We start from the raw sequence: 27,371 nt of genomic DNA on the forward strand, positions 1-27,371 counted from the left end.
TGCTTCCCCAGGTCTCAGTGAAAGGGACTTTCTCTGAGGGGCTGCCGGGCCCTGACCAAAGGCCACCCCTCCGTTTCCTTGTTGGGCCCTCGCAGCCCAGCCTGGAGGGAGCTTCCCAGAGCGAGTGGGGCTTCCTGAGTGGCCAAGATGCTGTGGGGGGTGGGATCGGCTGTCTTCCCCTGGGCCGTTTCCCCTGAAGCCGGCGTCCCAGGCACCTCTCCCAGTTTGGAAAGCAGATTATTTATGGTTTATTTTTGACACCAGATCATCGCTGCCCAAGTTTCATCAATTTGTCACTGTTTTTATTGTCAGCAATTGCCCATAACTGGAGCACATTTAAAATGTCATTGATCTTGGTATTACAGTGTCATAATCTGACAGTAATAGGTGTAGCCAGCACAGGAAGCCCAGGCCCTGAGATTGATGGCGTTCAGCACACCAATTATACTCTGTCCATCTAAGTGATAAAAGAGTACGTAGGAGGCATTCAATAGATAAATTAGATATCGCTCCCAATTATGTCCCTTTATTTTATGGAGTCATATGTTCCCCTTAGAACTTTTTTTCTTCATTTGGCTTGTAAAGGGAGCATTACTTGGCCCCCAAAGATGAGGGCTGCTCCCCCGCCTGTCCCACCTTAGGCCTCACCCTCATCCCTCTCTACCTTCTAGAAGTCTCTCGCCCAGGGCTTTCCCTGAACTCACCTCAGAGGTGCCTGGCACGCAGTGGGTGGGCACAGGATGGGGGTGCAGGTGCCCCAGTGTCCAGGGAGGGTTGGAGCAGGCCTTTGGGAAGGACCTGGAAGGCTGGATGGTGCTTTACGCTGGTGTGACGCTGGCCAGTAAGTGAGATGGGTCACATCCTCCAGCCCCAGACCAGCAGAGCCTTCTAATGAGGACAACTGGCGAATTGCTGAGGCTGGGGGGAGCATGGTCGGAGAGCTGTCAGCCCTCAGCAAGTGCATCCGCCCAGCCCCCGGCCTCCCCTCCGTGGGGCCTGAGTGCAGCCCCTTCAAACCTCTAGCGAGCAGAAGCCCTGGAGCCGCCTGTACCTGCATTCCATCCAGATGCCTTCCCCGGCTCGACCCCCAGCACCACCCCGCGGGGAGGGTGCCGTGGCTCTCCCTGGGAGGCCGCGGGCTCCCTGCCGGGGGACAAGCCCAGGAGCAGCTCGTTTCCAAGAGGAAGGAAGTGCCTGGCCAGAAACGAGAGGCAGGGAGTCGAGGTACCCGGCTCATAAACCCCGTAAACCCCGCCGACAGCCGTGACCCGGTCCAGACCCCCGTCCTCCAAACTCCACGTCCCCCTGCAGCCGAAAGGACCCGCACAAAAGGCCGAGACATCAGGTGGCACACAGCGTTCCAGGCCGTTTATTGAGCTTTGCAAGAGGAAGTGTCCACGGGCCGGGCTGCTCCCCACCGCCCGTTGCCATCTCGGCCTTATAAATAATCCTGGCACTAAGTGCCCTGTTACACCGAGGGGAAGTTGTTCTTACAGCGTGAAACCTGAGAATATGGGTCGGGGAGGCGGGGTGGGGGGCAGGGGACAGAGACGGGGAGCATCGCCCGGAGGCTCCTCAAGTACACCCCGAGCTGGTGATAGATGAATTTCTGGGGCAGCGGATGGCATTTCAAGTGAAATGTTTATAGGAAACGAGTGTGATTTAAACATCGTCTTGGCCGATAAACACCAGCCAGACGGGGGGAGAGGGCAAGGCGAGGGGCGCAGGAATCAAAGGCCCGGAGGCCCCGGTGTTAAGTAGCTGTCTGAAGCTCCGCTCAAACACACACAGCAGCTTTGGGCTTGACATGTTTGTGAGAGCTGGTTAGGATTTCCTCGAGGGCGGCTCGGAGAGGACTGGAGCGGCCCAGCTGAGCGCCCTCAACGACTGACTGTCCGTCGCGCCCTCTGGAGCCTGGGCCCGGCCTGCCGCCAGCCTGCCCTGCCCTCAGCCTCTGCCCCGGGTGCTGGGCCACGTCCTGCAGCGGGAACAGAGAAAACACAGAACCTAGAAAAAAAGAGAGAAAGTGAAGGGAGCCAAGGGACTGAAGCCGAGGAAGAGAAACCGTCACCGAATCCAGAATCCAAGTCCTTGTCCCCAGGGCCACCGCTGCCACCGGGCCCAGGCCCCTCGCCTCTCACGTGCACCTGCGCATAACCCCTCCGCGAGTCTCCCCGCAGCTTCCCTTGCCCCACGCAAATGATTCCCAATACATAAGGCAGAAGGACCATTTAAAACTTGAGTCCCGGCATGTCGTTCCTCCCTGCTTTACTCAGAGTGAGTGAAGATCAAAGTCCTTAAGACAGCATAGACGTCCCTGCACCACGTGGCCCCTGTCATCCTCTCCCACTCTCCTCGCCCATTCCACTCCGGCCACGTTGGCCTCCAGACACCACAAACTCGCTGGCCCGTGGCTGCCCCAGGACCTTTGCACCACCTGTTCCCTGCACTTGGAAAACTCTTCCCCAAAATATCCACGGGGCTTCTTTACCCCTTCACCTCTAAGTCTTTGTTCAGATGTACATTCTCAGTGAGACCTCGCTGACCACCGTACTTAGAGTTGCAGACTTCTCAGGGCACCTGGGTGTCTGTCAGTTAAGTGACAGACAACGTTTGGTTTGGTTTCAGCTCAGGTCATGATCTCCAGGTCTGGAGACTGACCCCTGGGTCAGGCTCCGTGCTCAGACAGCAGTCTGCTTTCCCTCTCCCTCTGCCTCTCCCCTAGCTTGCACACACACTCTCTCTCTGAAATAAATCAATGAATCTTTATTTTTATTTTTTTAAAGATTTTTATCTATTTATTTATGAGAGACACAGAGAGAGGCAAAGACATGGGGAGAGGGAGGAGCAGGCTCCATGCAGGGAGCCCGATGCGGAACTCATCCCGGGACCCAGGGTCACAGCCTGGGCCCAAGGCATCACCCCAAGTGGGGAGATGTAGTTGCCAAAGGGGCTGGCCTGGACTTACTCCGACTCTGGGAGAAGACCCGGCTCTAGGTCGGGATTTCATCATCTCCACGGCCGAAGTATACTTGGGGCCAATAATATGAAGGGGATGTGCCAGGCAAGCGTGAAGCAGTTGGAAATGCAGGCTGGACCGGGAATCCAGAGCCTTCAGGTTGGGGGGGTGGCTGGCGGTGTCTGTAGGGCACGGGAGGGAGCCCAGTCCACCGAGGGCAGAATAATGTCCCGGCTGCACCCGAAGTGGCAGCCAGGCCTCCAGGAAGACTTCCCAAGGGCGCCGCAGGTAGTAGAGGGAAGGGGCGGAGAGTGGGAGCCGGAGCAGGCTGGCAGCCAGGCCACGGCGGAGTGCCCGCGGGGCTGTGGGACCCCGCACGTGGGTAGCACCCAAGACCCGAGCCCCGAGCAGCCTCCAGCCTCCGGCCTGTCCTAATACATAAGGCAGAAGGACCTTATGGGGTGCCCCTGGCCAGCTCCCCGGGGTGGCAGGCCACACTGTACCGTACCGCAGGCGCCACCAGTACCTTCACCACTTCCCCTCAAAATCTCGGCGCGCAGCTCAGCTCCGTGGGGACATCAGGGGACGGCAGGGGGCAAGTCGGGGGAAGCAGAAGCTATCTTTGGAGGCGGATGCAAGATAGAGGTTAATGCAGTAACGGAGACAGGACCCAGGTGGCCCGGGAGCCCCGAGGATGGGAGGGAGACTTACTTGTCACTGCACAACTTTTGGTGCCTTTTGAGTTTTCAACCATGTTACATGTATTTTCTATTTAAAAAACATAAGATGATTAAAATCAGGCAAAACCAGTAACAACGATAACCTCACAGGATAGATCTAGGGAAAGGGACCCCGATGCCCACCATCGCTGGCCTGAGGACAACGACCTGGCCCTTCGGGCCCATGTGCACCCTCCTCCTCACCTGGTATCTTCATGCCCTAGAGCTCAGAGAGGGCTGTGGCTGGTCTGACGTCACACAGCACTAGGGGCTAGTGGAGGTCTGCGGCCAGGTGTCCAGACTCTCAGGGTCGGCTTTCTGTCCTGGTCCTCCGCGCTCTGTTCGCCCCTTGGTCTGTCTGTGTTACTGGCAGGGCTGTGCCCCTGCTACAGGTCACCCTTCAAAGGCATCTTAAAGGTGCACGGCCGGGCACCTGGGGGGCTCGGTGGTTGAGCGCCGCCTTCAGCCCAGGGCGTGACCCTGGGGTCCTGGGATCGTGTCCCGCATCGGGCTCCCCACGTGGAGCCTGCTTCTCCCTCTGCCTGTGTCTCTGCCTCTCTCTGTGTCTCATGAAAAAATAAATAAAACCTTCAAAAATAAAATAAAAGGTGCATGGTCTTAAATGCCATCCTTTTCCGGGAGTCTTTACGGAGCTCTCCTCTCCCCCCCCGCCCCCCCCCACAGCGCCTGTCTGCCTTCCCTTCCTGCCTCCCTCCTCTCCACCTCCCTCGACCACCAAAGCGGCTCTCCACTGCAATCTGGCCCTGCCTCTGACAAGACAAGTGACCTTGAGCAAGTCATTTAACCTTTCCGTGCCTCTGTTTCTTCATCTATAATCGAGGATCGTGACCTTCCTCCCACGGCTCTTCATTCATCCATTTGTACAGCAAGCATGTGCTCTGCGCCAGGCGCCGCCCCCAGCGCACAGGATCACACGAGACACTGCGTGTGGAATCAGCGCAGAGACCCAGGGACTGACGCCAAGGCCTCCCTCCTCGGATGCTGTGCTGTGCTGGGCGCTCCGTCCCCCCCCCCATGCCCTTGGAAGAATTTCTGGTCGCCTCCCAACCTCTCAGCTTCCAGCACCGCTCCTGATACCCTCCTCCGGATAAAGCGTCAGGAGCTGTGGAAACAGCCAGGCTTTTCCACTTGACTAGATCCTGAGGGCATCACTTTGCTGCTCGCAAGAAGGAATAATGCTGAAATTCATCCGTGGGCCTTTGATCTGGACCTTGAGGAGCATCTTGCCCTCCGGGGGCCCCCTCCCCAAGAATCTGCTCCTGTCCTGCCCTATTCAGGTCTCGCCCTTCCCTGAGCCCCACACCACCTGCGGACCGGTACAGGAGCTGAGGTCCTGGGATTGGAAACTCACAATTTCCTGCCTCTAAATATAACCTGGGCTGGGTATGAAAGCTAGTTCCTTCGTTGTTGCCTTTTTTTTTTTTTTAAGATTTATTTACTAGAGAGAGAGAGAACGAGCAGGAGGGGCAGAAGAAGAGGGAGAGAGAATCTCAAGCAGACTCTGTGCCCGAGGTGGGCTCCACCTCACGACCCTGATATCAGGACCTGAGCCAAATCCGAGAGTTGGATGCTTAACCAACTGCCACCCAGGCGCCCCCAGTCCCTTCTTTAAAACAACTACCACAACCCTGAGCATACAGGAGCTTGTTTCAGATAGAGGAAAGAGACGTTTCCAGAGCTCCTGGAGGGAGCTCGTCCCCACTCCCTGCCTGGCCATTGAGGACTGGGTGAGTGTGACCGGGAGGGAAAGGTGTTTGTAGAAAAAGATGCACGGCTTTGACCTTGGTCCTGACAAAATCCCAAGTCAAGTCAAAGTGATGATGATGGATGATGGGGAAGGAGGGACCAAGTTTAGACATAAGGAGGCGCTTCCTGTTTGCAGGGAACAGGCTTAAGGGGAGAGGTTGTGGGGGATTAGAGGGAACCACTCAGTTCCCCCAGAGGCAGGAGGAAGGAGATGATCCAGGGCTGCAAAGGTTTTGGGGATTCCAGGATGTTGCAAAGCTGGCAGGACCTGGGGGAAGCCAGGGAGGTGCCAGGCCATCTGTGTCTAGAGCACCCCCTGGACAGGGACCAGGTTCTCCGGAGCTGCTAACATGCCAGCACGAAGCCCCACACAAGGCTCTGGAAAATCTGGGTGAGGAGCACAGGTGCCTCCCTGGAGGATGACGCAGCCTCAGGGAAGTGCAGCTGCTTCAGAGCACCAGCAGGAGTGGCCCGAAGCACATCCTGCACAGACCTCCACGCTGGCTTGCTCTCACCCCTGTGATGTGCGGGGTTAACCCCCCTCCACCCCCCCCACCCACCCCCACCTCACCCCCGTCCACCCCAGAAGACTAACTGGCCCCAGCTTTCAGTCCAGCTCCTAGGCCACGGGAGGCAAGACAAGGTGGCCAAACCTTCAAGCACCTGTCTCAGCACCTGTCTCAGCCCCTGGGGAGTCCTGCAAGAAGGAGGGGACTCTTCTATGGAGCTGCCATGGCCTCCAGGGTCCAAGTGGAAGGGCAGAGGGCAAGGGGAGTTGAGTACCCAGAAGAAGTGGGGCTCCCAGACCCCCCTGCGCCCAGGAAAGACCGCAGCTTCCAGAGGGCAGGCAGGTTGGCATCCTTGAGGCCAGCACAGAGCAGACCCTTGGAGCCCCTGCGCTGAGTGAGCCTGGGGGCCACACTAAGCCACCCCGCAGCTGCAGTGGGGGGCTGAGAAGGCCGTCTCAGCCTGCGCCTCAGTTTCTCCCTCCGTAAAGTGACTAAAGTGACGGCGCAGCGTAGCTTATCTCCAAGATTCCCTCCAACCCCTTTGGTTGCTTTCCCAAATTCTCTCTTCCTGCATCCTCTTTTCTCCCCCTGGAAACCCTTCTCTCCAAGCACCCCATTCTCTGCACCCCCTGTTCAGCGCCAGCCAGCTCACTCCTGCCCCCCCTTATACGTATTTATCCCTCTGTCCCTCCCTGCATGGCCCCCTCCCGGGAGCAGCGCCCCCCCCCACCGATGCTGGGTTGGGGGAGGGGGGTAAGAGGGGAGCAAGGGGGTTTGCAGGGAAGAGGGGAGCGGGAAGCAGGGGGATGGGGGGAGGGATGCAGGGAGGGAGCAGGGGATGGAGGGATGGGGGGAGCTGGGTGGGGAGGAGGGAGGCCGAAAAGGGAAGCGGGGTGAGGGAGGGGAGAGGGCGGGGCAGGGAGAAGGGGAGGGGGGCGGAGCAGGGAGGAGGGGAGGGGAGAGAAGAGGGGAGGGGGAGGGGAGAAAAAGAGGGGAGGGGAACTGAGGCAAGGGGTGGGGGGGCAGGGGCGAGGGGATGGGAGGGGCGGGGGGAGAGGAGATGGGGTGGGGGGTGCGGGGTCGAGGGGAGGGGAGGGGAGGGGCGGGGCGGGGGCGAGGTGATGGGAGGGGCGAGGGGAGAGGAGATGGGGTGCGGGGGGGGGGGTGCGGGGGCGAGGGGAGGGGCGGGGCGGGGGAGGGGAGAGGGGTGCAGGGGGGAGGGGAGAAGGGGAGCCGGCCGCCCGCCCGGCTAATGCGATCTGGCGGGGCGGGGCGGGGCGGGGCGGGCGGCGGGCAGTCTGGGCCGGCGGCGCTGATGGATGGTCCCTGACAGTAATCGCCGGCTGAGGACGCGCCGGAGCTCCCGGCCCCCCTGCACCGCGCCGCCGGCCGGCTGGGCTCCGAGGCGGGGCCTTCCCTGCCCTCTGTCCCTCTGCACCCCGGTTTGTGTTGGGGAATCGTCCGCAGGTCCTGCGCCGCCTCTGATGCCGAGCCAGCTACTCGCGCGGCGCCCGCAGCCTCAGTTTCCCCTTCTGTATCATGGGAAATCAGGCTCTAAGCCCGGATGGAGACTGTTAGCAGCCGAGGCAAAATACTGAGGAAAATGAGGGACGCCCGGGGGGCTCAGCGGTTGAGCACCTGCCTGCCTTCGGCCCAGGGCGTGACCCCGGGGTCGTGGGATCGAGTCCCGCGTGGGGCTCCCTGCGTGGAGCCTGCTTCTCCCTCTGCCTGTGTCTCTGCCTCTGTGTGTGTGTGTGTGTGTTTCATGAACAAATAAATAAAACCTTTTAAAAATAACTAACTAAATAAAATCTTTTTAAAAAGTCTTTTTAGTTAAAAAAATACTGAGGAAAATTACCCCCTCCCCGAAGCCGAAATCGATTCCCACTTTCAGCTCCCAGGCCCAGGGCTGGCCGGGCCCTGCTGAGCGACTGGGCGGAAACCCCACACCCAGTACATGTTGACGCACCCACGTGTGTGGTAATGTTTTGGGGGGTGACGGGGGACATGGCAGGGTCAGTGTTGACTCGGGGTCTTTAAAGAGAGGCCCTTGCAGCCAGGTATTTCTCCAGGGAGGTGACTGCCCCAGCCCGACTCCTGCTGGCTCCGGTGAGGCCTGCCCACTGCTGAAACCTCACCCCACCGCCTTGGGGTCCCCTCCACCCCTTCCCTCCGGGGCTAGGCTGACTTAGGGCTGCGAGGAGAGGATCCCTCCTGAGGACACGTTCTGGGACAATTGGCCAATCCCCTCGCCCGCTTCCGGGCTACGGAGTTCTGAGGCTCCTCCACCCCAAGGGGTCCCCCATGGGTGCTGGCCCCGCAGAGGGGCCGGGGCAAGGATCCAGAGCCGATTACAATTCTGAGAGCACACCCAGACGCCTCCTCACTCCCTTTTAACCTTTCTCTCTCATCAGAAGCCAAATTGAGTTAGTCTTGAGTTTTGATTTAATTCCCGAAATGGAGTCATAATCTGTTTAGTGTCCTTTTTCCCAAGTCCTGGGGACTGAAGTGTGGGGGGGGAGGGACAGTTAATGAGAGAGTTGCTCTGTGGCCTGCGGAGAACCCTCGCCCGCACTTGGCCTCCAACACCCCCACAGGGCAGGAGCCACCGCGGCCCAGAGCCACCGGTGGCTCCGTGGTGACGGTGATGGTGATGAGGAGGAGGGGGCCGGGGCGCCTGCTGATGCTTGCTGGGCGCCCACCGTGTGCCAGGCCTGGGCTGGGCCCTGCGCGTGCATCCCTCGCAGTGACCTCCTGGCTGGGTACCCTGAAGAGTTCCAATGTACAGCTGGAGAAACTGAGACCGTCGATGTGGGTAGCTTACGCGCACCTGCGGGAGATGGGAAGCCACGAGCCCAACTGTAACACCACACAGCCTGTGCGCCCCCCCCCACTTCGCTGGGGAACCCCGGAAGCGCTACAGGCCCCAGCCCCCTCATTTGCATAAACAAACAATAAATAGGGACACTAATACCCTCCCTTCAGGGCTCTGGCAGTGATTAGATGAGATATGCACGCATCATATTCCAGGTAGCATTCAGTTGCTTAAGTGCCCTAAACCCTGGGGGGGCAGGGGAAGGGCTGCCCTGCAATGGGGTGACTGTTTATTATAGATGTTCCCGCTCATAAGCCCGAGAACGTGCCCCGACAAGGACTCCTACAAGGAAAAGACTGCCGTGCCTGTTTCCCGGACGGAGACACTGAGTTTCAGGTGCGTTAAGTACACTGCCTAGGCCAACCGGTTCATAAATGGCAGAGCGGGCTTCCGCCAAACAGCGGGCCCTTGGGCTCCCAGGTGGTAGGGATGGATGCGGGCCGGGGTCACCAGAGACCGCCTCCCCTGGGGAAGGTCGGGGCTGAGCCCCAGCCCGCATCCCTCCCTACCACCTGGGACCCAATTTCTGCAGGTGAGCAATGTTTCCTTAAAGGAACAGGAGGCAAGTAAATAGAGGAGCAGTAGAGACAGGGTCTCCCTCCCCCAAAGCCAAGGTGGGGCCTCCCTCCCCTCCCTCCCTTCCCTCCCCTCCCTCCCCTGGTTCCTGACGCTCAAGTTTGCGGCCATTAAATAGAAGAGGAGAAAGTTTGAACCAGGCATGAAATATTTATCAGTTAATTACAATATGCAGATTCTGTTCCTGGGGGTGATTTATCTTTTTGGAAATATAGGAAAAGATCCTGGAAACTTGTATCCTAATTGCTTGGCCTATTATTGTAGCAACCAGGTAGAAATTCCATTTACTATGTAACTACAAATTTTCCTCCTGGCTGCCTCTGCCGCTGCCACTGGTGGTCCGGGGCCCTCCGCTGTTCTGAGGGGAGAGGGGGCCCCAGAGAGGTCAGTTTGTGCACTCCCCTGTCTCCTCTGGGGGCGGCCCCTCTCAAAATCCTAGCAGTGCTGAGGAATGAAAAGGACGAGTCTCTAAAATTCCGAGGTGTCCAGAGAAGCCAATGGGCCCCCCGCCCCCCGCGGGGCCGAGGAGGGACCCCCACTGCACTGCAAAGGCAGCTCTGGGCTGAGCATCCTTCCCCCCTGCTCTTTGCTGGCACACTACGGGAGGGCAGGGTGGCGGTGTCACCTCCTGGGGCCCACACTTCAACCCCAGGCCGCACGTTAGCATCACCTGAGGAGTCTTTCCAACTCCAGATGCCTGGGCGCTGCTCCAGACCAAACCAAATTAGAGCCTCCGGAGCCGGGAGCCTGGCATCGGTATTTTTTAAAGCTCTCCATGGGGTTCCCACGTGCAGCCAAAGAGGAGACCGGCCAGCTGCCCGGTAAAGGGGCCGCTTACCTGCAAGGCTGTGTAAGCTTTGCCCCCTCCCTTCCAGGTGGTGGAGGGGCAATCCCTGCGCTTTTATTGGAATCTGAAGAGCATCCTTTATTCCCCTTACAGGAAGCTTCTCATATTAATAACCACCATTTATCAAGGCCCTGCTGAATGCTCGGATCTATGCAAATAAAATTTAATCCGATCCACACAACAACTCGTAAGGTCAGTGGGTAGGTCCACTCCACGGGTGGCTCGGAGAGGTTAAGCAGTCTGCCCACGGGCTGCACAGACTAGCAAGGGACAGGTCTGGGATCCGAATTCAAAGCCCGTGCTTTCCCCACTGGGCTGCACGGCCTCTCTGCCTCTCCGCTTCCCAAGGCTGGAAGGGAAGAGCTTCAAAGCTAGTGAGGGTAGGGCCTGGGGAACGTCCTTGGGGAGGGCAGGGCAGGGGAACGGAGCGTGTGGGATGGAGCAGGGGGACGGGTGAGGGGGTGAGGGGATGGGAAGAGGCACCGGGAGGAGGGTGTGGGGAGGGAACCGGGCGGAGGCCGGGGCGAAAGCTGGGGGACGGGTTCAGGAGTGGGAGCTGGCATTCAGGACGCAGGGCAAGGTGAGTGGTGCCCACGGAGGGAGGGCTGGGGAGCTGGGGGAGGGCCGTGTCGGGGGAGGGGTCTTTGTGAGGCCGCAGCCGGGAGGAATGCCCGCCATGAATACTAAGGGCAAGAAGAAGAGAAAGGGCCAGAGGGGGCTGGGTGATGTTTAGCTGCTGGGGTGATTAATGGGGGTGAACGGAGGGTGAAACTCAAACCCTTCGAACGGAGATGGTGGGAACGGTTGTCCAAGAACAACAGCGCACTGTTTCATGGAGAAAGCCAATGTCCAGAGGAGGGGCGGGTGGGGAGGTCGCCAGGCACAGTTGCTCCTTCCCTTTTTCCCAGGTCTCTTTATTTGCCATCAAACAGTAAATTAAAATATGCTTGCCAACTCCAGGGGGCTCTCTGGATGGGCTTCCTACCTGCCTTCCGGCCTGGGGAGAACTGGGGTGCTGGAGCCACTGGAGCAGGGGGAGCGAGTGCGGTGGGGAAGGCGGTGGAGGTGAGCGCACCGCTCCCGTGCGCGGGCCCTGGCTCCCTCGGACCAGACAGGCGCGGAGAGGCAAGGGGGTGGGTCCCCAAATGTCCTAGGAGAGGTGGCTGGTGTCCTCAGAGCCAAGTTCTGAGAGCAGTCCCAGCCTCCACCCGGGAGGGGGAAGGGCTCCATCTCCAGGAGGCAGAGTTGAGGGAAGGAGGAGGGAGGGGCCCTGGATTGGGGTGTTGATCTGGCTTTGAGGAACAGAGGGAAAACTCTCGGGAAGCAGGGGTTTTGAGGCCCCCCTCATTTTCTACTTCTGGCTGCCTCTCTAGACACAGCTGTGGGAGCTGCCGCTGCCTCCCCGTCCGGTGGGCATTTTCAGAGGGCAGGGAAGGAGGGAAGAGGGGATGAGGATGAAGAGAGTGTCTCAGCGCAGGGGGACACAGGGGGACGCAGGGGGACGGGAGCTGCAGGCAGGGATTCAGATGGAAATGATCTCACAGGATACAGTTTTCTTCTTCTCTAGGCCCTTACAGATGTGAAAAGACCGGCAGATCCCACGTCCCCACCCCCCAGCATCCCAGAGTGCGGTGTGTCTTGAAGCCTTTGCCTCCCCAAGGGGAGTGGGGCTTGGGGAGAGGGGGTCAGGAAAGGCGCCAGGTATGCACTGGGCGTCTCCAGAGGGCTGAGGGAGACCGGCATCTCCGAGGGCAGGGTGGGGGGCCCTCCGGATCCCAGATCACTTGGGTTCTTGGGCCTGGGAGTCCTGCCACGAGGCCTGAACTCCTGTCTCCCCCCCAGGGCTTGGCCAAGCTGCTTCCCTCACGGGAGTCTCACTAGCACTCCTCGCGCCCCCCTTCTAGGGGCCAAGCCTGCAAAGCACTTTGAAACCTGCAGTTGGCAGAAGCTGGTTTATTGAATGCAAATACCCTGTGGGGACGCACATACCCGACTGGTAGTGAGGCATCCAACCGGTCCACAGAAGGACCTGAATTCAAGGGCTGCCTTCCAGGGCACCAGGCCTCAGTTTGCTTATTCTGAGGGCAGGGGCTAACAGAGGCTGCCCTGCGCTTCACAGAGGAGAAGGAAATAAATGAGCCCACTGGAGAGCAATGGTCACAATCAAGTCTTAATTATGAATTAATAATTCATAATTATTCCAGACTTGCAGATAAGCACAAGCCTGCTGAAATTATTTCCCAGGGAGGAATTCAGTTGGAGGGGGTGCGAAGGGGACTTCATTGCAGCCATTACTTCTAGAGGCCCTTTTAAGTTCATTCTTTTGCTTCCCAACCAGACCGTGGATGGGGTTCATTAGCTTCCTTGGCTAATTCCTCCTAACAGCCACCCCCAAGCTTCTAAACACAGGGCCACTCTCCTCTGTTCTTTCCTGAGGCCAGAACCTGGACTCTGGATTTCTGGGGCCTCTCTGTTCCCTGCTGCCTGTTCTGTGGGGCGCCCTGCGTTAGGAGCTGGCACTGGGTGTCCTGGAGAGATGGGTGGCCTGTCTTTCTGGTTCTTCTCCCTCCACCTCCCCATTGTCTTGGGATTGCCTAGGAGCCCTCATCTTATGGTGGGAGGAGGCCTTCCAGCTCCAGGCGGGAAGAGCAACAGGGAGTGCCCCTTCTAGCGTGGATGCCGTTAGTTCCAGGATCTGGATTTGAGGGGCCGACTCTGATCTCGGGAGCAGACCTCCAAATGGCATCAGTCCTGGCAGTGGGACCTAGACAGGCCTACGCAGGCACGCCCAGCACCAGATCCAGCTCTCTGCTGCTCTCCTCCTCAGCACCCATAATCCTAAGTTCCCACTTCAATGCATTTTAAAATATTCTAAAGGAAACTCAAAGAGCCACTCAGACCCTCACAGCTCAGGAGATCTCTCTCTCGGGCATCTGAAAGGGAAGGGAGATTCTTGTGCTTCCAGATACTCAATGCTGTGGACCACAGGGGCCTTATCTCCTGGCCACGAGGAGATCTTTGACCACCACCTCTGCTTTCAAAATGCCAGAAGGAAGAAGGAGCAAGTGGCCAGTGGCCAAGGGGATCTGGCTTTAGAAAGATTTTTCAGTCCCAATGCTATGGTTTTCCCATCAGCCTCAGCAGTTGCATCAAATCTGCGTGTCAGGTGACACCTCAGGATGGAGGGAGTTGGAACAACTGGGATCTAAGGCCCTCTCTTCCACACCTGTGGGCACGCGGGTGCACTTGAGAGCCTGGGCTAGGTGGGCGGTCAGTGCAGCACACCTGGTGGGCACCTGGTGCCATGGGGACCCCATATTCGCCCTTCACTCCAGCTCCTTCCTGGGCCCCGCTTCAGTCTCAAGAGGAGGACCACTGAGGTGGGATCCAAATTGTCCAGATAAGTAATTGTGGCAGCAGCACTTGTGTTTTTTAGAATGCCGCCCCTCGGCCTCCGGAGATCATTGATCCCTTCCCTAGCTCCTCCTATTCTCCACGGCCTTCCCAACGTCCTCACCCCAAAATCCGGACCGCAGGGGGACCAACTTTCCTGACCCACCACTTCCCCCACCTGCAACTCCGTCCCCTCCCCCCAAATGTGCTCTCTTCTGAGTCTCCACTCTTCGCTTCTTAAAAAAAAAAAAAAAAAAAAAAAACCGAAGAAGAAGGAATTTTCAATAGTCCCACTTGTCAAGCGAAGACCATCTTTTAACCTTCAACAGCAGCGAAAGCCGTGTGAACTCTCGGTGAACCAAGATTGAAGCCATAAATCACGCGTACAAAGGCGGCTGCGAGGCTGGCGCGGGCTCTGCACCTTTAACGCTTTCTGGGGCTGACAGGCGGCGGCCCCGCTAAAGTTCACAGCGCGGGGAGGGCCGCCCCCTCCCCTGCCCCCTGCACCCCCAGCCCCCTCGCCCTGTTTAAATAGGCGGCGGCATCCACACGGACACAATAATTTAGCTTGTCTTTGGCATTTGCTCCGGGACCCCAAGAGAGGGACCGTCCACTCCCCCCTTTCTCTCCAGGACTGGCGTCTTTCATCTCTGTCTACACGGCCCGATTACACAGATCTTTGGGGTTCCAAGAGGCTCGGAGTCGCTGGGACCAGGAAGACCTGGCTGAAACGTGCTGTATAATTAGAAAGGATTTTCTTTCTTTCTTCATTTTTTTTTTGGTTCCCTTTTATCCTTTTCCTTTTCTCCCCCTTTCTCCTAATAAAATCTTTTGTTTTAAATTCTATGCGTCTGTTTAGCAGAGGGCTGGAGCTAACGTCCTGGACGGGCAGCAGCCGGGTGGGGGACGGCCCAGCTGCGGCCCTGCAGAAACCTCCGGGCCTCCCGCTCCCGCCGGCCGCTTCCTTTCCTTGGCCTTCGGCCTCCTCCTCCTCCTCCCATCGGTTTTGTTTTCTTTTCCCTCCCCCCACCGCCTCCTCTTCGGTTTAATTAAAGTTTAGCGACTCCACTTGCCTTTTCTCTTCTCTCTTCCAAAGCGGAAACCAGACGGCCCAAGCGTCCCCGTGGCCCAAGCGGCCCCAGCACGGTCCTGGCCTGCAGCCCTGCAGCCCTCAGGGCCTCCCCCTGGCCCGCGGCCTCCCTCCACCGCCCAAAGCCTCCGGGCGGTCCCCAGCCCCTCCACCATCCTGCAGGTCCGCGGCCACGGGCCAGGAGTCCCTGAATGACCGGGGCTGGAATAGGGGTGTCTGTCTTCCCCTAAACCCACCCCCCAGACTCGCTCCAGAAAGTTTGGAGGGTGGGTACACCCCAAATCTAGCAACCTGCTCCCCAAAACTCATGGCTGACTAATATGATATGACAAAAGCCGGTGATGGATTTGGTATATGTTAATTCACAATGCCCTTTCCTCCAGAATTTAACTATAAGTTAATACACACCGGAAACCACGCGCATACACGCTCGTTAATGGGCTTAGGTATTAGCGAGTCCTAACGATGCATACAAATGTGCTCTGCGCTCTGTAGGCCCCTCAAGATTTATGGGCCTTGAGCTCTCTGAAGCTGTAAACAAGGAGAAAAAAAAGAGAAAGAGAGAGAGAGACTGGGGGAAAGAGACAGAGGCCTGACTCACCCCTCCAGGTTGTGGGAGAGAAGGGAGCTTTGCAAGTGGGTTCTTATGTATTTTGCTTTCCTTACAAGCTGGTTGTGCGTGGGTCTGGGCATTGGGCTGGGGCTGGGGCTGGGGCGGTGGTTGCCTGAACGCTGGTGTGCGTGGGCAGCGTGTTGTTTGCCAGCCGGGGTGGAAGGCCGCCTGCATCCTGTGAATGGCTGTGCAGGGCCTGCATCCAGCAGGCATCTGTGGGCATTTACCTGGAGTGTGTGCACTGTGCTAGGGGTGTGTGTGTGTGTGTGTGTGTGTGTGTGTGTGAGAGAGAGAGAGAGAGAGAGAGAGAAAGAGAGAGACAAGCAGGCCTCCCTCCGGGCCTGGCTGCTGTCCCCTGAACCCCGTGAACAAATCTCTACCAACAATCATAATAACAATAAATAATAAATAACAATAAAACAGTAGTTAACAGTCCCTCCCTAGCAGGATAACAATAAAATGCAAGAGGAGAGATTTTGAGGAGGGGCCAGGGGACCGAGTCACCATCACAGCATCTGAGGGGAAGACAAGGGAGGGAGGAGGCAAGTTAGCTTCTTCCTATATGCCCTGGGGGCGCCGGGTTTGGGAACCCCTGTCCGCCCGGGTCCTCCGGCCAGAGGAGGAGAGGGAGAGCCAGGAGGCCGCTCCGCCTGCTGCTTTTTCGCCGGCTTTGGCTTTGTGCGATCAGGGCAGGGCTCCCACATGTGGGGGTGATTAGTGGCTTTGGGGAGTCTCTGGAGCCCCCGTTTTGAAGAGGAGGGCGAGCGAACAGGGTGAGGCGAGGGGGCAGAGGGGGGTGAGGCGGTGGCCGAGCGGGTCGGCCCCTCTGGGGACACAGGTGCCGGGCGGCCGCGCGGGTCGGACGGAAGCAGGAAAGCACGTACGGCCCCGGGAGCCGGAGAGCAGGGCCGGGTTTCCGGTAGGCCCGGGCAGGTTCCCTTTCTAGGGGCTTTTCAAACACACAAGCAAAGAAAAACGACAACGACAGCAACAACAACAAGACAACAAAAAAACCCAAAGAGCAAAAGAAGGAGAAGAAGGAAGGAGGGGTTGAGGCGCTGAATTGTCCTTGGTGCGCTTGGAGCCAGCGGATTTCCAGAAAGGAAGAGGAGACCGCGATCCCGGATCCCTCCACGTTCGCCTCATTCTCTCCAGGTACAATTTTCTGATAATCCCACTAATGCACTTCTTGTGGCGGGGGTGGGGCGGGGAGGCAGGTGTGCAGGGAGAGGGCGCTGGCCGCACACTACGCCGCCCGCCGAAGTTTCGGGTCCAACGAAATCCCCCTCTTTAAAAACAATTGTATCCAAAAAAAGAAAAAAGAAGGAAAGAAAGAAAGAAAGAAAGAAAGAAAGAAAGAAAGAAAGAAAGAAAGAAAGAAAGAAAGAAAGAAGAAAGAAAGAGAAAGGAAGGAAAAGAAATAGAAGAAGAAAGAAAAGAAAAAAGAAATCAAAGCGTAAATATAACAACACAAATTAGCCAACTTTTTTAGAAGAGAAAGGAAAGGGGGGGCGAAATGACCATAACAAACAGGCGTGAGAACTTTTAAAAGATTTAAGTCACAAACCTTTTCAGAGGTTTTGGTTCTTTTTCAACAGCCGGTGCCCGTCTGGGCTGCAAGGGCCGGAGGAGTACACTTCCCCGGGTCACCTCGGAGCCCGAGCCGGAGCCGGGCGCAGATTCAAAGGGGACCCGGCGGCCTGGCCTTGAGGACCCGCGGGCTGGGGCGGGCGGGGGAGCGCGAATAAAGTAAAATTCCTCGGCCGGAGGCGAGCAGAGCGGCGCGAGGGGACAGGCCGCCCCGGGCGCTGGGCCTCCCGCCCTGCCGCCGGCTCCCCTCTGCCGGGCTCCCCACTGCCGGGCCTGGGATGGGCCGAGGGACTCAAGCCACGCTCCCCCTTTCTGTCCCCCAGGCCCGTGCGCCTGCCCGAGCGAGCTCCCAGCCCCCGGAGAGGGCTGCTGGGGCTCCTGGGCCCTCTCCCCGAGCCCGGCGGCCTCCAGCCCTCCTTGGGGGAATGTCAGGGCCCGGACACCTCTGCACCCTGGCCTAGGTGAGCCTGCTCACTTCGGGGACATCTAGGAGGAGGAGGAGGAGGAGGAGGAGGAGGAAGGCCGGCTTAGAGCCGTGTTTCCACCTAGTTCTCCTGATGCCTTCACATCTGGAGACTTTATTTATAACCCCCACTATAACTCTCTCTGTTTGGAGGCACCGGTGGCTCTATTGACAGACTGATGTCTGGGAAATATCGCTCTATCTCTAACCATACCTAAATGTGCTGTGCTTGTATTTACAGATTTATGCTTGAGGAAAATATAATTATTTCCATTGTATTTGTGCATATACAACAGTTACAGAAGCAGATTTATATACGAGAAAAAATACGACTCTCTTATAGCCATCCAGTTTTATGGACATTTGATATCCTGACAGATTTATATCTCTGAGCAGCTATATAGATAAATGTATATCGCTGGAATTATGTATCAGGAGATATATACTTATTGATTGTGATATAGGGTAGTTAGAGCATTCACTTGGAGCCATATATGGCCATGGAGATATTTCTATATTATTATCACTATATATAGGCATATCTATTTATAACTGCATAGTTATAAAAATAGACATAAGTAATTATAGTCCTATACGTACACGCTGCTATCTCTCCGCGGAGTTATAGACACTTGTGAATATAACTCTGTAGAGATATCTGTATGTATATAAGGGTGTAATTACCTCGTGATGTGTGTGTATGGGGGCTTAGGCCAGTCTATCTCCGTGCAGACATATTTATATGTAGGGGCTGAGAGACATTTGTTCACGGAAATGTTTCCAGGGAACCAACTGGAAAGCAGGATCTGGCCATCTAGGAAATCAGCTAGCAGAGATCTCCACTTACGGGGGGAGGGAGTTACCAAAGGGTAAACACAACATAGGAAGCCTCAAGGAGAGAAGACAAATGGAAGGTGCCGGGGCATAGCTGGGGCACCCATCCGGAGATGGGGTGCGGGTTTGGGGAGGGCAGGTGGCCACGGGCGGGCGAGGGGCTCAAGGAAGGGGAGGCAGTGAACAGTAAGTACCACAACCCGGAGATCCGCTCCAGCTCTCCACGAGGGAGCAGGCCGCTGGAGGTCAGCCGCCACCTCGGCCCTACTGCGTTCTCGGCACTTCTCTTGAACCCTGGTTTTGGGTAGGTAGGCCTCAGAGGTGAAGAGGCTTAGGGACCGGGCAGGGACAGGGCGGCTTTCACTGCTGCTGCTCTCTGGTTAGAGGACCAGGAAAGCCAGGTGCTGTGGCCAAACAAAGCTTGCTTTCACCTGGGCCTCCTGAGCCCCTGGAGGGCTGTGTGGTGGGAGCCTGGTGGATCCAGAGGTGAATTTTCAAGTGTTGGGCTTGTTCTGGTGGGAGTTTCCGGAGGCCTTCCTCAGCCCCATTCTTTGACGCCCTGGGCCTCAGGGACCTATATCTGCACCACTGTGCCACTCCTGCTCTGTGGCTCCCGGCTTGGGGTTCCCTTCCTTCTGGGTACAGAAGGCTCGACCTTCCAGCTCCCTAACAGCACAGCCATGGGCCCTTATGGAGGACCTGACTTTAATAAGTGGGGAACATGGATTGGCACCTCTGGATCTCATCCCCTCCACCCCCGCCCCGCGCCCCGGTTTACATACATCTACCTGGCTCTCCCACCGGCCTCCTTCCAGGCATCACTGGGCCCAGGATCCACAAGCCTTCCTTGGCCACCAACCATCCCAGAAGAAAAGACATTTTTCTCCTGGCCCCAGTTCATTCATTCTTTCTTTCCTTCTTTTAAACCAGGGAGTCACAGACCCCTTTGCTCAATGGTTTGTTTGTGGGAGTTTCCCTGCACTCAGTGTCAGTGGCCGGCCGGGCTTCCAAGTTCTCTAGGATGCTGGGACGGGAGTGAAGACCCCTGGGCTGTGGTTAAATGCCAACTGCCACCACCCCCCGCACACCCCTGCACATGGGATCGGAGCTTCTCCAAGACAGGGACTCTGCCGCCGGCTACAGAGGGGTGGCCTGATAGGCGTTGAAGTACAGAATGGCAACCAGTGCAACAGCTTTGGACAGAGGCAGTCTCCCCTTCTGCGGCCACCCTGCGGGCCAGCAGGCACCTGGGCACCGTGACTGGAGCCAGGCCCAGAGCCCGTGTCTGCTGGAGGCAGTGGGCTCTGGTGGGGCCAGTGGTTAGTGCCCAGCAGAGAGCACCCGAGCTGAGACGGGGGAGTGGGGGGTGGCATGAGGCTCCAGAGCCAGGCCCTGCCTCTCCGGAGTACCTCGGCACCCCCTCACCAGCGTCCTGGCTCCCCAGACCCCTGAGTACATGAAAACCAACCCAGAGCGGGACCTGGCGAGGAAGGAGCTGCCTGTCAGCCTGAGGGGCCCAAGAGGAACCACCACTTGGTCCATTAAGAAATACATAAATAAAACAAAAATAAATCAGCCTGAGACAGCCACCCTGGCGGAGGGAAAGGCCTTGTTATGCCTCAGCCGGGCTCCAGGGTTACTACCAAATGCATCAGAATGACTGAATATTTAAAAAAAAAATTTCTTAAACATTAAAAAGCTCACAAATTTTCTGATTCAGTAATATCTCCTAATCAGGTCATTTTGCATAGTTCTTTTATAAACCGTCATCATTCCCTGTGGATTTGGTGCCTGTAGAACGGGTCCCGGAGTTTGGGGACAGGTGGGTCACCGTCAGCAGATGGGCGAAGATAGGCAGTTGCCCTGCGAGGGTCTGGTTTTGTAGGAAGGGTGGGCTTGGGGCAGGGAAGATTCTCCCAGATTTGACTCCCTTTTAACATGAGAGCCTTTAGGGGTGAGCCTTTGGGGGGCAGTCTGCCGTGCGTCTGGGTGAGGGTCCAAGGTCCAGAGAGGGGGCTCAGTCACACCGGGACCCCAGCCCCTTCCTCCCCAGGGTGTCTAATCCCATGGGGATGGCGGTGCCTTGCCGAAAGGAACACCCAGAGGGAGAACGGGGCCCACATTCATACGTTTGCCTGAGCAGGAGCCCGGGCAGGCGGGGCGGGGTCGCCCCAGTACACCCCGGAGCCCGCAGGTCAGCTCCTGGCTGTCCTGGGCCAGAAGCCGGGAAGGAGACATGCTGGCCGGACTGCCGGTGATCCTGGGGAGTCCTGGGTGCCTTCCTCTGGGGTGTCAGGGCTCCTAGCCGCTTCCAGGCCCAGAGCCCCTTTGAGAAGCAGATGGAGGCGGTCCGCCCCTCCCCGCCAGACTTCCGATACCGATACCTCGGGGCCCAGTATCCCCGATTTAGGCACCCCTTCTCCCTGCGCCCCGTCTCCAGCTGCCTCCCCTTCCGCGCCCTCCCTGGGTGCCTTTGCCTGGGAGTCAGGCGGTTCCCCTGCCCTTGTCCTCCTCTGCCCTTCACTACAGTAGGCAGCAGGCAGAGGCCTCGCGTGGGCCGTGGGCCGCAGGCCGTGGGCCGAGCTGACCTGCTCCCCGCAGAGACCAGGACAGTGGCTGCTCCCCAGGCCTGCTCTCCCCGCCCTGCTTCCCACCACTCTCGGGGGCTGGGGGGAGCCCGGGGGTGTTGGCAGCCTGCAGGCCCGGCTGTGGGGGGACCAATTCCCATCTCTGGTGGAAACTCAGACGCAAGGAGCAAGTTGCAATTGCTATAATAATAGTCATAATAATAACAATAATAATTTATTTAGCATATCATTAGATGTGTATTTACTGTCTTCCCTCTGCTTTTTTACAAGTGTCTCCTAAGGAATTCTCACAACACCCGGGGGAAACAATAATCGGCTAATTACCACCCTTCAGCTTCCCCTCCTCCCCCCATCCACCGAGTCCCCCTCTCAGAGAGGAGCATGTGCGCAGCCCCTCCCTGTGCTGACACCTGTTCAGCTCAGCCTCCCCTTTCCCAATTCTCCTCGCCCACTCTCAGCCTTCTCCCGCCCTGTTCAGGAACCTTCCCCCTCATCTGGGGGGGAAACGGTTGGGGAGGAGAGTAGCTGAGCCCCAGCAAGTTCTAAGGATTCATACCGTTTCCCTGACATTACAGCGATGTTGAGGGTGGTGTGGACGGAACCCAGCCCTTACTTCTCTGATCGCTCCTCCGGGGGCAGAAATCGCCTGCACAGGGTTTAGAGGCACACGGGTCAGGGAGGGGACGGGTATGCCGCGATGCCAGGACATCCGAGGCAGGTGTAGGGGTATGGCCCGTCCTGCAGATGTAACATGCACACCAGGGGCTTCCAGGTGGTTCAGGCCAGGCCTTAGAGGCCGTAGCCTCTTTTGGCACTGAAGAAAAGAAAGGAAAAGAAGGAAAGAAGGAAAGAAGGAAGGAAGGAAGGAAGGAAGGAAGGAAGGCAGGCATGTGCACGCGTGTATATATGTCTATAAATGTACACATGCCTATATATTCACGCGTGTATTTTTTCCAGAGAGGATCATCATGACGATGGTTATCCTTCTTAGAACATTCATTTCTTTTCGCTTTTAAAGAAAAATTCATACCTTCTCAGAGATCATAATGAAAACACAAACCAGACACGTGTTTTTGGGTGACAGATTCTGAGTGGTCTCTTGGACCACCCGAGGAGCCCCCTGGAGTCCCAGTTGCTCACCTCCTCAGCCCCAACCCAGGACAGAGAACTACAGCCGGCATCACGACAGTCCTGACCACAGACAGGGCCACTTGGCCGGTCGTGGAGATCCTGGACGTTGCAGCTCAGACTACGCAGACTCCGAGCTCTCCACCTCCCTGTCCAAGCACACACAGTCGCTCCTGGGAAGAAGCCAGTCCAGGCTGGAGAACACAAGAGCCAGGTAGAGTCACTATAAAGATGAACTGAATATAAAGAGTCAATATAGGGGGACGCTTGGGGGGCTCAGAGGTTAAGCATCTGCCCTCAGCTCAGGGCGTGATCCTGGGGTCCGGGTATCAAGTCCCACATTGGGCTCCCCTCATGGAGCCTGCTTCTCCCTCTGCCTGTGTCTGTGTGTCTCTCATGAATAAATAAATAAAATCTTTTATTTTAAGAGTCAATATAAAGAGTTAGAATTGAATCTGCTTCTTAGCTCTCTAAACCATAGGTGCATAGTCGACATTTTTGGTGGATCCCATAACCTATTTGGTGTCTTTTCCTCTTTCCCTAGTCCTCAAGCTTTTCTGTCGCTGTCTGCCTCTGGCCCTTTCATGTCCCCAGTCCTATCGAAACGTACTTGTCTTGAGCCCCACTCTAATCTGTCTACTGGGTAACAACCAGATTGCCAGATTAGGAAGACACCAATGTGTTGGCATGCACATTCTCCAGGGACACCGGACTTCTTGGTGTAGGCCTTCAGGAGCCATTGCCCAAATGGAAGGAAATAGCCATAATGATGGAATTTCCGACCCATGGCAGGCGGCATGATATAGATCTGTGTGAGCGAAGTTTATGATTTTTCTTAATCCCTATCACGGAGGCAGCCATCCATCGTGTCTGTGGATAAAGCTATCCGGGCCCCAAACCTAAGGCTTCCAGGCTGCTTAGAGGAATCCAGAACACTTTCTGCACCTTTTATGACCAGATCTTGGGAGATAAAATTAAGTTTAGGAAATAAACTGGATTCATCCGGGTAAAAAGAACATTATGCACGAACTGTCAGGATGTGGGCTTCTGGTTTGTTCTGAACACGGTGGCCGTTCATTCCACGACTTGGTTCTGATTTATGGATAGTGCCTCAAAGCCCCCTCAATACTCATAAATATAATCGCTTCCGTTTATAGACGATGACTATATGCCAGGTGCTTTACACAAAATTTGATGAGGAAATGTAATTTCAGAAAGGTTAAGTCACCTGCCCAAGGTCACAAAGCCAGGTTTGAACCAGGTTTCCCCATCTGCTACGTTCTAACACTTCCAAGTCATGCCTCCTGGGTTAGATAAACAGCAGATAATCATGGAAATGAAACTGACTTTTTTTTTTTTCCCTGAAATAGTTTTACATCCTGTGGACATACAGACGGGGGCCTACTTCTTCAGTGGCTTCTACAGTGGCCAATCCAAGGGCACGTACACTTGGCATCTTCATCTCTCTGAATTCAGTTTTCCTGGCAGCCCCTGTGATCTCTCACATAATGACTACCCTCACCACCTGGAGTCCACCCCTTTCCTGAAACTAGAAATATTCCCATAGTTTGGGCCTCGGGGTTCTAGAGGAGTCCTTGAGTTCCCACTTCCCCAAGCACAGTCTACCTTTCTCGCAAGGGTCAGCCAACGTGACTCTGAGAAGTATCTAGAGATTAATCTTCAGAACCCCTCACTCCCTGAGCTTCCCCCACCAAGCGCTGCCTTTCTGGTTCTATCCGTGTTTGATGAAGTATCCCAGCGGTGCTTTTGTATTTGAAAGGATGTGATCTGCAGAGGACTGCACTTAACACCATGTGCTCTAATGGTGGGACTCACGGCATTTCCCTGGCGAGGTAATTGGGGAGGGGGAAACAGAGTCTTCCCAGGGGCTTTAAACTGCATCACTGCATAAGGCTGATCCTGCATCTCATTATCCATTAACTTCAGACGAAAGCTATAAAATGGGATCCCTTTATTCTGATATTTGAAACTAAGCAGATAGGGGGCTAATTTCTCCGCTTTTACCTGACCGCTGGCATCAGGCAAATACCCTCCCATTGTCTTGCCCCATCTTGTCTCTGCCTGCCTCCTCTCTGGGCCAGGGTCCCTAAGGGAAACAGCTCCCCGTGGTGTGCCGGCAGGGGCTCTGCGGAAAAGGTTGAGTTGTCAAATGAGGAGACACCACAGCTAACACCCCCTCTTCCCCACCCCCCACCAACTCTGGAATGAAGATGGAGAGTTTTCTGTGCCTGGTTTGGTTCACGGAGACACATAGTCCATCATTTGATTTTCTACAAAGAGTATTCCTTCCCTGCCCCCCAGCATCCTCTAGTTTTTGCTCAGAGCTGGAAGGATCTTAGTGATGACCTAATCGAACCACTTCACTGTGAAGGAAGGGAAACTGAGGCTCAGACAGAGACCAGAACCCAGGGATTTTGATCCCTAAGCTGTGCTGCATCTGGCTCTCTTTGCACTTCAGCTGGATACTTTTTAAATTGCCCCCTCTGGATGCCAGGATCCAAGCTGCCTTTTCACGCAGAGAGCACAGGCAGCAGCGACCACCAGAGTGATGTAGGCCCTCCTGCTTGGTGGCAGCCACTTCTGGGCACAGGCTCCATCATGTCCACACTATGCTCCATAATCCCACCAGAGCCCACCTGTGCTTTCTGTGAAGTTGGGGGACTCTGTGCTCCCCCTTTTCTACACCAGCCCCTAGAGCTGGCCAGGGCCTGGAGAGGGGCTGAAGATCTCAGGCAGGAAGCAAAGGGGTAAGCACAACTTTGTTGCCTCTGATTTCCCCACCCTCCAGCCTCACATGAGGAAAGAGGTTGTCCCTGAGAGAGAAGTTTCCTTAATATGCTGTAAAGCCTTCTCCAAGCTTCAAAGGAAAAAACAAGAACCCTGTCTTCTTGTCCAATTCTGAGGACTGAAGGTCAGGGATGGGGGGGTGAGCTTAATTAGCACAAGGAATGCTGATCATACATAAGAAGGAACTTGCCAGTACACCCCCCCGCCCCGCCCTGTCCCCAGTCTTCAGACGACTGTCAACTCTGAATGCACCACGTGAATTCTCATCCCCTGGTCCAGGCAAGTCAACCTCACAGGTTCCTTCCAGGCCGAAGATTCTGGTTACTTGTCCCAGCATTTGCTGGTCCGTCTAATCCTGGATTCCTCGGGCAGTGCTCACTCAGGGCCCCCGGGCCTTGGCCCGGAAACATCTTTAAGTCTCATGTTGGCCCTAAACAACGTCCACATCCCTAAGAAACAAAACGAAATTGAACCAGTTCAGGGACAGAACTGAACTGTCCACTGCTGTGTGCACAACAGCGCCGGACTGGGAGTCCTGGGGTCGGCTACAGGCTGGATCACCCTCCTCCCCAAATTCGTGTGTTGACAGCCTAGTCCCCAGGACCTCGGCGCGCCGGCATGTGGAGATGGGCCCTTTGATGAGCAGCGGAGGTAAGGCGCGGTCACACGGCTGGGCCCTAGTCCAGCCGGACGGGTCTGCTGGTAGGAGGAGGACACGAGGACACGGACACCGAGGAGAGGCCACCCGAAGCCAGGACCTCGTGGGCAGACCATCTACGAGCCGAGGACAGAGGGACCCCCAAAGAAACCAACCCTGCCCACACCTTGATCTTGGACTCCTAAACCTCCAAAACCGCGAAAAAATAAATTTCTATTGTTTAAGCCGCCTGGTCTGTGGTGCGTGATTACGGCGACCCTAGCGGATCCCATGGTGTCTGAGTGTGCCGCGGCCCTTTTTCCTCTGCGTGATCTTGGGCATTTAAAACTGTCCAAGCCTCGGTTTCCACATGAGCTCGAAGGTCCCTTCCACATGAGCCTGTGACTCGGTGCAGAGGGAAACCCCGGTTATACTCCACAGGTTGTACCTCCTCGCCAGTGATGTCGGCTGTAAACGGGCACAGGGCCAGACACACGTCCTCATCCAGTCACACACACAGCCCTGCACCATGGCTCTAGCCTTCCGAAAGACGTACAGCCGCTTACCCAGCCCGTCCCCTACCCTAAATGCCAGTGCAGATTCAGCTTTCAGTGCAAGCGTATTTGGGTCCCCCGGGTCCGATGCTGTGGCTGCTGCTGCATCTCACCAAAATTGGTTGAAACAAGGACATTTGAGTCAGTTGACTGGTTTGGGTGAACATAGTGCCAAAGAGCCCCACTGGTTTATCTCTGCTTAATCGATGGATTTTATTTTTAAACTGTCGGATTCTGGCCACCGTTTTTGATTCAGCCACCACCCTGTGGCCACGCAGGGCCTAGCCAAGCACCATCTGATCCGCTCAGCAGCATCACCTTATTCTTTTTTTTATTTTTTATTTTTTATTTTTTTATTTTTTTTTCACCTTATTCTTTGAATGGATTGGGAAGTTCATTAAAAAGAGTCAAACCCATACCCGACAATTGACGCAGCCTCACTCAGGCCCAGAGAAAGCACTCTCGGGCCACATCTATAAGATGCCAAAACACACACGTGGGTTAACCAATTCGGCGAGAAATCAGCCCACTCATACCTGTAGGACAGTGTCAGCAAAGCAACGTTCTCCTGTCGGTCTCGGCTGACTTACAGTCTGGACACGGCCAGTGTCCTCCCCCTTCTCGCTGAGCAGACTTCTTAGGGCAGAGGAACGTGTGTCCATATGGACCCTCACATCATACATACAACGCCACAGTACTCCTAGCCTTGTCTTTTGAGAGAGAACTAGGGGACAGAGAACTCATGCTGTCAGGGGCAGTGGGACGACCTTGGGATGACTTTCTCTGGTGCATATCTGCAAGAATGTGACACAGATTGTAGCTTTGGCTGATGTGTGACGCATTGGATGGGACGAGAGGGAAGGAGCCAGCTACAATGGACCTTGGCCGTGTTAACTGGTCGTGAGTGAAGGTGGCATAATGTGTGTTTGCACGTGTCCAGGCTTTTGTATTTGGCTCTTTGTGGTTTTGTTCTAGAACTTTGTTTGGATCCCTGCATGTCCACATCGGTCTGAGTGTGTTTGGATCTGCGTCTCTGTGTTTTCCCACATGGCTAAGTTTGCTGATATGTACTTGTACGTTTGCATCTGTCTCTGAGGGTTTGCATGTGTTTGTACACGGCCTGAGTATGGGCAGGTGGATTTGCCTGAGCCTCTGCGGGCATCTGCTCTCGGGTTTCTGTAGGAGGATGCTATTACGTGTCTGCAGGCCTTTGGAGATCAGTAACTCTAGTGAGACTTCAGATGCTGTGAAGTCTGTGCCTGGCAACCCAAGGATGAAATCTGATGCTGGAGAATGGTTGGGCAGGCCCTCTGCTCAGCTTCCTTCTGGCTCAACAACTATTTTCTTCCAAAATGAGATCTGCACAGTCTTCCAAGGGCCCCTTCTGACCGCCTCCACCAGCTCTAGACCTCCAGGGTCCC

At 56.2% G+C, this 27,371-nt stretch overlaps 1 protein-coding gene and 1 long non-coding RNA gene across 3 annotated transcripts in view; one reads left to right on the forward strand and one right to left on the reverse strand.

The window, feature by feature from the left end:
- Positions 1-1,346: 1,346 nt before the first annotated feature.
- The window catches only part of HOXC10 (homeobox C10), a 106,371-nt gene continuing 80,346 nt past the window's right edge, over positions 1,347-27,371 (reverse strand). Inside the window, exons 1-2 of one of the 2 annotated variants that reach the window (XR_013363710.1) lie at positions 16,916-17,642; positions 1,347-2,007 (exon numbers count right to left, since the gene is read on the reverse strand). The gene's annotated coding sequence lies outside the window, so the exon portion shown is untranslated. Of the gene's footprint in view, positions 2,008-16,915; positions 17,643-27,371 lie in introns of those variants that run through there. The other variant, XM_077869790.1, reaches the window with a different exon arrangement.
- On the forward strand, positions 15,161-25,641 carry LOC144296721 (uncharacterized). The gene is made up of 3 exons (XR_013363711.1): positions 15,161-16,503; positions 21,908-22,165; positions 23,322-25,641. It is a non-coding gene; the product is annotated as an uncharacterized LOC144296721 (long non-coding RNA).

Source organism: Canis aureus, chromosome 25 (assembly GCF_053574225.1).
Source record: "Canis aureus isolate CA01 chromosome 25, VMU_Caureus_v.1.0, whole genome shotgun sequence".
In the NCBI taxonomy this organism is placed as follows: Eukaryota; Metazoa; Chordata; class Mammalia; order Carnivora; family Canidae; genus Canis; species Canis aureus.